This window comes from Nesoenas mayeri (assembly GCF_963082525.1).
Source record: "Nesoenas mayeri genome assembly, chromosome: 1".
NCBI lineage: Eukaryota > Metazoa > Chordata > Aves > Columbiformes > Columbidae > Nesoenas > Nesoenas mayeri.
This window is the reverse complement of record NC_137541.1, coordinates 191,914,961-191,923,461: the sequence shown is the minus strand read 5'-3', so window position 1 is coordinate 191,923,461 and position 8,501 is coordinate 191,914,961.

Below are 8,501 nucleotides of genomic sequence, written 5' to 3'. Positions count from 1 at the left end.
TTGTAATTCCAGGTGTACACTGGGTAAAGCTCCTTTGTTCTGTGAGGCCCTGTCTGTTCTTAAAGAAAAAAAAAATAGCATGTAAAATAAAAAGAGAAACGGGAGATGATTATCTAACTTGTGTTTACACAATTAAGTTTTAGTCCTGAGAATGTAACAGTCTAACATGATGTTTGCATGCAGACTATTGGCTACTTCACTGCTGTTTAATCTGCGTATGATCTTCCAGTCTGTGGCGGGTATCTTTGGTAGGGTGGTAACACGCTGCTTCAGTGTTGGTGTTAACATTTACCATGTAAAGTAAGACCGATCTCTGCATAATAGTGAACAACTACGGCTCCCATTAGTTGGTGCCAGCGGAAGGTGCTCCCCTCCCTTTCAGCCGGAGCTGGTTTTGTCTTTGCCTTAAAATACAGAGCTGGAGGCTGCTTTGTTTGGTGTCCTGCAGTCCGAGTGTCCATCGCAGAGCACGGCGTTTAGCCCACGGCCCCATTGTGGTTTTCATCCATCTATGAGAGACGGTTTGTTCAGATCATCAGGGTGCACTTGCAAAATGATGCTTTGGATGGGGAGGCTAAAAGCGCAAGCGGGACGCGGCGTTACATCCCCATGTGGGTGGGGAGGGAACTGGTGGTGTTCCTTTAATGCATGCTGACGTGGAATATCTCAGCAGAAAATTCTTTCCAAGCTACTGAAATTTCATATGAGAGAAGATATATTTTGTGAGCACAGAAGTTGGGCGTGTCTGGAATTTTGTAATTTATGTTAATTTTAAATAATAAACGTTAAACAAGCAGTTGTGACCAATTAAGATAGTGTAGATTTTTCAGTCATAGTAGCCAACCCGTTTTTCTGAACCTGCAATGTTGTCATTTTCCTTTCAGTATTTTATTAATAAAATGTGAGTTGAATTTAGTGATGTAAACTAACATAATTCCAGGATGTTTTTATCAGTTTTATCATACTTTGGATTGTGAATAAGTAACAAATATGAATAAAATCTCACTTTTGAGCCTGTCTTTCTTTCCTGAGATTAGTAAGATTAATCTTTATCCCTTATCAGTGAATAATGGAAGTGGAAATGTGAGTCTTCCAAATGCCGGCTGTGATCCCAGGAGCAATGGTTTTACTGGCATGGAGACCGAGCTCCACAAAACCAGACCCCTTTAAGGTACCGTTGCTTCTCTTGACCTACATACTTATTTGTTCTTTTGCACCTTGATGCAAGCTCCACATTGAAGTTCTTGGCTAGTGTAAATAGACATTAATTTCCCTACAGGTAGCTTTAATTTTCTTCTCAGGGAAATGCATTAACACTTTGCTCGCAGAAAGAACAGTGCAGAACGTGTGAGTTCATTAGCAAGCCCCCGCTCCCACTTTTTTAATACGGGAGAGTCTTTGTAGGTTAATGACACCAAGCGCTATGTTGTAAAATGCAAACCCATGTCTGCCTAATGCAAACAGATCTGTTTAATTTACTACTATATTACACAGTTGGTTTATGTAGTTCTTCCCAGTATGACATGATAAATAAACAGACTTGTTTATGTATCTTAGACTTGGTTGTTCCCTGGGAAAAAGAATTAATCTTTAATCTGCTCAGCTGAAAATTCCAGTCTCCGTGGCACTTGGTTCATATTTCGCTGAAATTTTTCATCTATGACTTGAACTTAATTCAGCTAATTTAGAACAAAGACACCAATTCTACATAGAAACTGAATATATGAGCTTGCAATTTTGGTTTCAAAGGCTGTCTCCTTAAAGCATTTATAGCTGCTCATTTATCAGTTGGGGCTGGAGTTAGGACTGGTGATCACATAGTGTATACTATGTTATTGTATTACTGAGAGCTCTTCCAGTTGTCTTTTGAATGATAAAAAATATTTCCGAGTGACTAAACTGACATCAGTTGGGTTTTTAGGTACTTCAGATTTCTCTGTACTAAGATGAACTGCATGAAGAAAAAGAACTTCGTTTTTATTGTAAGAGGTGCGTGCTGTGCAGAACAAGCTCAAAATGGAGTTTGTTTGCTGAATGCAAATAGGGTTGGGAGGAAGAGCAATGACTCCCTGGGAAATCAATTCTTGTGATTGTATTTTGCAGGTATGTTATCTCTCATGTGCCAGGCATAGTTTTAATCATAGAAAGGTGTTCCCTTCTGTTTGAAACAACACACCTAAGGATATAGCAAATATGTAACTTCTGAAAATCTTTAAAATCTCACTATAAACTGATCTGAGTATAAACCTGGTGATGAAAATGTCATTAGAATCTTGTGGCTGGAAGCTGAGGTTGCGCAAAGTCAATCTTGAGCTACTATTTCCTAGCAGCAGGGTAAAAGACATACTGGAACAGCTTATCCCAAGATGGCTTTGGTAGTGATATTTTTAAATTTAATTATTTTTTCTTCTTTTTGCTTCTTCCAAGTGTCAATACCCCTTTTCCTTTACCAAAAGCAACCTGCTGTAGTTCACCTTGGGTAAAGTTTCTTGCCCTTTTAATTCTGAGTTCGAGGTGTTCCTGATACCAGGACGTACATACGTACACACACACACACACACACACACACACACAGAGAAATCTGAGCATTTTCAGCATCTTGAGGCAGCTTTGTATTGATGCATTTAAACATTGTCAGTGTGCTCAGTGCTGTGTGGGGAATGAAAGTAAATGATGAACCCTGCTAGGATCCCTTAGGGCCCGGCATCCGTCACAAAGCATTTGGGAGGGACTCGAGCTTGTCACTGAACAACCTTCCCAGTTCCCTTGCATGTGGGTACTCCTGGAAGGGCTGTGGGTTTCCAATCAACCATTGTCTGTCATTAGAGGTGAATAGAAATAATAGGAACACTGGGAAAACGTTTCATTACAAAACGGGAAGAAGGTATTTAATATTTTGCTTTCTGTAGTAACAGATGGAGGAGAAGTGTTTCTTGTGTGCAGTCAAGTATCTGTAGGTTTCTCTGGAGAAATGTGTTCTGATCTGTGGCTGACCAAGGTGGGCATTCTTACACCTGGAAAGCAGTCTCATGAGTTTGTGCTGGACTGGGCCTTTTTTCAGCTGGATAAGAAGATAAGTAGCCCTTGAGAGATTCTTAGCTAAACATAGTAGTCTCTTTAGAGATTAGCTCTTACTGCTGCCGATAGACAAGTTCCGATCTGATTAGCTGGAGCAGGGAGGACCTCAGCGCTTGTCTCATGGTGGGGTCACATGCAGAGCGCTTTGGAGATGAGAGCTGAGGGCAGCTCTCTCTGAGGTGTCTCAACAGCTTGTCTTAGATATGTTGCCTTTCCGAGTCACTCAGCATTTTCAATCACTAATGTGCTGTAATATCATGTGAAAACTCTCTGCCCTGCTGAGCAATCACCCATTGCCAAAGCAGTGTGGGCTAGAGGAAGGAAAAAAGGGCTGGGAATCTGACAAAGTTACCCTAATGCCAGTTAATAGGGGGCAGTATGTCCCATCTGCCTGTCAGAGGAGCCCAAAACAGGAGTTCTACCAACTATACCGAAGGAGATGGCAGAACTCATCTGTTTCCTCTGTTTTTCTTTAAAATCAGGCTGATGCATTCCTGTTCAGTTTTCTGAGTAATCCTGTTGTTAATGTTTTATTTCTCTGGCAAATTTAATTTTCTAGTCCCTTATCAGTTACCTGTCTCTGACTTGCTGAATGGCAAGTGGTTCCTCTTAAATTTGAGAAGAAACTTCTTTTCCGTGAGGGTGACAGAGCCCTGGAACAGGCTGCCCAGGGGGGTTGTGGAGTCTCCTTCTCTGGGGACATTCAAAACCCGCCTGGACACATTCCTGTGTAACCTCATCTGGGTGTTCCTGCTCCAGCAGGGGGATTGGACTGGATGATCTTTCGAGGTCCCTTCCAGCCCCTGACATTCTGTGATTCTACAACTCTTGTATAGGGTCATAAAAATGTTTCATCTGCCTGTGACAAGAGGACAGTAAGGTATGTAATGTGTGCAGCGCTGTTGCAATATATACATTGAAATACTGACATACACTTGGATCTTGGTTATAAATGTCAATGACTCCCAGGAGCACATGGAGTTTACTTAAACTGGTGGATCCTGCTGGCTCATTGCTCTTCCTAGTGACCAGTCACTGATTTGCCGTAACTGCTGAAAACCACCATTGTGACATTTCACAAATCTTTACAAAAAATATGCAAGATAGAAATCAATTGGGTACAAGGCAACTATCAGACAGATTCATACCTGGAAAAAAGTTCTCATTTTTGTTCATCCTCTGTATTCTCTTCAAAACCCCCAGTGACTGTCAAGCCATCCTTTGCTTTTTAAATTATTTAAGAGCCATCTTCATTCTTCAAGTTGTTCTGTCTAGGAAACTGAATTAGGTCTACCACATGCTTTATGTAAAGGGTGCTCCATCCCTCTCCTCTGGTGCTCCTCCTGACCTATATTTCTTGCTATGTTTCTAGAATTTATATGAATGATTTATATGGCATGATAGACTTTATACTTTGCCAAAAGAGATAATAAATCCTCACTTTAGGGATTTTCAGACCTAGTTAAAATATATCAAATTGTGAAGCAGCTGGCAAAAACTAGAATGACTTGACATAAGAGATTACAGGGGTTGTCTGGCTGTAATGTTGCTTCTTCCTTACTGTGTTACCAGAGAAAAACCATTTAGGTACAGGATGCCTCGCTTAGGGAGAATAACACCACAGATCTGTGGCTTTCTTCTGTCTCTTAAATGTGAGGTTGGAAAATAAGATACTTTTTAGGACAGATGGGGAAGAGGAGAAAGGCCAGGATTTCTCCTGTGCTGAACAATAGGAGAAGATACTTTGGTGAGTAACTTATGATACTTCTCTTTGTTTTTGTTTTATCTCTATACAGAAACACCCTCTGAATGCTGAGGCTAAATTTTAACCTTCTCCCTGAGGATGACCTTACCTGTTTTATCCTCTTCACCTTATCTGTTGCAGTGTGTAATGACCTTTCTCTTCGATCCAGCCATCTGCCTGCCTCAGCTTTTATTTCCTTCTCTGATCAGAGGGGACACGAGAGTACAAACGGCGCTGGCAGTGCTGCCAGCCTGGATACCTGATTAGGATAAATAGACTTGACATTTAAATAGTAAAATAAGTCTTATTTAAAATTCATGACTACAAGAATTATTAAAGGAGCCTAGTGAACTGGGAATGTTTTCTGCAAAGAAAGCAAAGCACAAATGTTCAGGGTGGGTAGGGTATTTAAAGAATATGTGGGTAAAGCATAATTCTAAGCCACAGCTCTATTTTAAGGCTTCCAGGTGTGAGCTTTGCACAATTGCTGTAATTACCAGCCTGCTGCAGGTATTGCTTCTCTCTGGGTTTCAGGCAGCAATGATTTATTCTCAGCCATCTGTTTGAATGCTAGCAGGGATCCCACTGCTGTAGAAAATATGTAGAAAAACTTGTTGGCTCAAGAAGTGTAGGTGGAATGGAAATGGAGGTAGTGGGATGGCAAGAGCAAAGTTTACTCTTGAAAACATCATCATCATGGCAGGACAGAAGTGAAGTTATTGAAGGCACCATTAATTTGTCGCCACAGAAGGGAAAGAAAGTAATGCAGAATTTGAAAGTTCCAGGTCTTTGGAGACCTGGCATGGGGACTGTCTCCCCTCATCAGACTTCATGCCTCAGTTTTTCCATTTGGTGCCCAAACTGGAGAGGTGAAGGCAAGGAGAGTCCCCAATAATGCGATTTCCCTTCCACTGGAATTGCCTTGAGATTTACAGATGACAAGTTGTCTACTGGATACAGGTGAAGCTGCAGCCTGAACAGCCATGATGTCCGCTCGCTGGTCAGGCCATGTCTGTGCCGGTCAGAAGCAGACCCTGAAGGGTTTGAGTCTAAGCCAGGGTCAGCTTGGAGGTGAGACCAAACTGTGCAGGGCTTCATCCAGTCTCTGGTGCCTCTGGTAAGAGTTATTTTTTCCGCAGTGTGTGACAAGGGTCTTCGAGATGGGGTTAAGCTTTCACCCCAAAGGGCTGCTCAGCACTGGCCGCATTTCAGGGGTTCTGCTTCAGGCGAGCGAAGCGCCCGCTGCTGCAGCGAGAGCTGCTCTGACACTTGGTGTGTCTGGAAGGAATCAAATCCACGTGCTGCTCCGTGGTGGGGATCAAGCGTGGCAAGTGGGAACATGCAGATCTGCCTCCTAAGAGCTTCCGATCCAAACTAAAATACCCTAATGGACACTGCCTAAAGGGTGGCTGTGACCTAGGTGTGACTGCTAAACAGCTCGGTTTTCACAGCTGTTCACCCTTCCCGGTGTGCTCGCTCCCTCATGTCCATGGCTGCTGTCATCCTTCAGCACCATGTATTGCTCGGCTTGGGAGAGGCAAACACCTGTATCTTTGTGCTGAACATCTGGCGAAGCGTTCGCAGCTGCTGGAGCAGCGTTGCTGATGAAGGAGCGGTTCTGGGGGCAGCGGTTCTGGGGGCAGCGGTTCTGGGGGCAGCGTGGAGCAGCACATCTGTACCACCCGTGCGGCAGCTCATCCTGTCAAGCAAGCCAGCTGGGGTCAGCTAGACAGTAAAAATCTATCAGCTGGCAACTACACTTCAGTATCAGATCAAAATACAAGGCCAGATAACGCAGGAAGCATGAAGGTGTTTGAAAATGTTTATTCAGCTAGGAATTCCTGCTGTTTTACCCAGAGGGGAGCTTGGCCTTGACTCCTACAGCGCCACAGGGCTGGCAGGAGAGCTGCAGGGGAGCCCTGGCAGCTTTTGCCCTGCTCAGACCTGCTTAGTAGCTGGGAAAACAATATATTTGAGGTTCCTTTAATCCTTTGTGTGACATTATTAGAAGCTTAGCTTGATGAAGAAGGGATGTGTGAGCAGAGGTGTTCCTTTGTCAGGGACGGACCTGTACTAGGCCTCTGTCTTCTGGTACATGAAGCCTTAAAATCTCATGGCAGGAGAACAAGGTGCTGCTGCGGAGTTTGTGTCCTCCGCAAACACACCGGGTTAGAGGGACTGCCTTTCTGTAGAAACATGCTGACCTCCAGTGGACAAATCGGGCAATCATAAGAGTTCATTCTAATTAAGATTTACCTGCATGAGAACTTAGAAAGGAGATGCAGAAGTTGAAGATATGGAGATTCCCCCACTTCACTGTTCCTCAAACTCTTAAAGCCTTTATATTTCTATACAGCCACAGAGCAAATATTCCTACGTACCTTTGTGAAATTTCAGTGTCTTTAACATGGCTGATTGTCTCTTCAACTTCTTTCCCCCAAGGAAGGTGTTTTCTGTGGTGGCGCTGCCCTGCACAGGCAAGCCTTCTGAAAGAAGAGAAACTCATCTGCTGTGAGATGATCTAATGTGAGCTCTGCTCTGCGAGTGCGATAGCTGCAGGAGAATGGAGGCTCTGGGAACGGTCCTCTGTGGGTATTTCAACTGGTTGCTCCTCTCTGGGCAACTGAGTGGTGCTGTGGCACAAGCAAGTGTATAGAAAAACCTCAGCGCACTGGAGGCCAAGTCCACCAGTCCCTAACAAAGTTGGAACAAGGCAGAGCTGCCGTGAAGCTACGAGCACTGAAGTGACAAGATGTGACAGCTGAGGGAGTTGCTGCACCTCTGCTGAGCTCCTGCCCGTGAGTGTCCCCACGGGTCCCCTGAGGCTGCCCTAGCTATGAGGTGACTTTGCACAAACCAAGCGGAGGCCTCCGGGGGAGCTGGGGGAGATGGGTGAATTGCAGCAGCTGGGTGTTGGATGTTGTAAGGTTTTCATTCACAGGCTCACGGAGGGGTTGAGGTGGGAAGGCACCTCTGGAGCTTGTCTGCTCCAGCCCCTCTGGTTCAAGCAGGGCCACCTACAGCTGGTTACACAGGACCACGTCCAGACAGCTTTTGAGTATCTCCATGAATGGAGACTCCGCCAACTCTCCGTGCAACCTGTGCCAGTGCTCAGTCACCCTCACTGTGAAAAGGCATTTTCTGATGTTCAGAGGGAACCTCCTGTGTGTCAGTTTGTGCCCACTGCATGTCCCTTGCCTTCTGCTGTGTGCTTGAAGCCCCAGGGAAGCTGCGCATCTCTGCTCACCAGCTGTGGTGTTGTAAACACAATGCTTGAGTTAAACATGGTAAGAGTCCTTTCTACAACGAGGAGTATGTATGGTTGGCAATGGATGTGCTGTTCTGCTGCTTAGTTACACAGTAGTAAAAATCACTAAATAATAATTAAAAAAAGGTTGTAAAGGGTGAGTTTGCACAGCAGGTTTCATCATTGGATTTCTGATGGCTGTAGCTGACTAAGAAGAGATTGGAAAAGCTTGGTTGTTCCTGCCCAGGCTTGCCTGGGAGATGTGCTTCGAGTTTCACCGTGCTGAGAGATTTTCTAATGCCCAGCAGCAGCCTAATGAGAAATAACCTGAGGGCTTTGTTGGGCTTGACAAGGATGTTTTTGTGAGGAGGAGAGAGTGTGTTGGTTGCTGTTTAGAAAAGGGCGGGAGGGGCAGAGTGAGGTGTTGGCAAG